This window comes from Octopus bimaculoides, chromosome 3 (assembly GCF_001194135.2).
Source record: "Octopus bimaculoides isolate UCB-OBI-ISO-001 chromosome 3, ASM119413v2, whole genome shotgun sequence".
Classification (NCBI taxonomy): Eukaryota; Metazoa; Mollusca; class Cephalopoda; order Octopoda; family Octopodidae; genus Octopus; species Octopus bimaculoides.
This window is the reverse complement of record NC_068983.1, coordinates 24,923,852-24,924,699: the sequence shown is the minus strand read 5'-3', so window position 1 is coordinate 24,924,699 and position 848 is coordinate 24,923,852. Positions and strand designations below refer to the sequence as shown.

General features: G+C 39.4%; 1 protein-coding gene across 2 annotated transcripts in view; it reads right to left on the bottom strand.

Moving 5' to 3' along the window:
• Positions 1-848, bottom strand: part of LOC106882324 (uncharacterized) — a 34,216-nt gene that overhangs the window by 29,978 nt on the left and 3,390 nt on the right. The window lies entirely within an intron of this gene.

Here is an 848-nt window from a genome sequence, read left to right as displayed (position 1 = left end):
TATACATATATATACATATATACACACACACACACATATATAGATATACATACACACCTATATATATACACACACTCATACGTCCACATTTATACACATGCACATACGTACCCACGCATATACAAATATACACATGTGTGCGTGTCCCCATATGCACATATGTATCCATCTACATATACACACATGTATAAATAGAAATATATTCATGCACATACACATAGCTATAAATCTACGCCTATTACCTAATCAAATAAACAGATTCGCATATACATATATATACATGAATACATACGCAAAGACACGCATGCACATACATACATACATACAAATACATATACATATACATATATACATATCAACCCCAGTCCGCAACTGGTACTTAATTTAACCCCGAAAGGATGAAAGGCAAAGTCGACCTCGGCGGAATTTGAACTCAGAACGTAAAGAGAGACGAAGTACCGCTATGTATTTTGCCCAACGTGCTAACGACTCTACCAGCTCGCCGCCTTAATATTATTTTCTATCCTAGGCACAAGGCCTGAAATTTTGGGGGAGGGGACCAGTCGATTAGATCGACCCCAGTCCGCAACTGGTACTTAATTTATCGACGCCGAGAGGATGAAAGGCAAAGTCGACCTCAGCGGAATTTGATATAAGAACATAAAGACAGACGAAATACCTATTTCGTTATTGCCCACAAGGGGCTAAACATAGAGGGGACAAACAAGGACAGACGAGGCGATTAAGTCGATTACATCGACCCCAGTGCGTAACTGGTACTTAATTTATCGACCCCGAAAGGATGAAAGGCAAAGTCGACCTCAGCGGAATTTGATATAAGAACATAA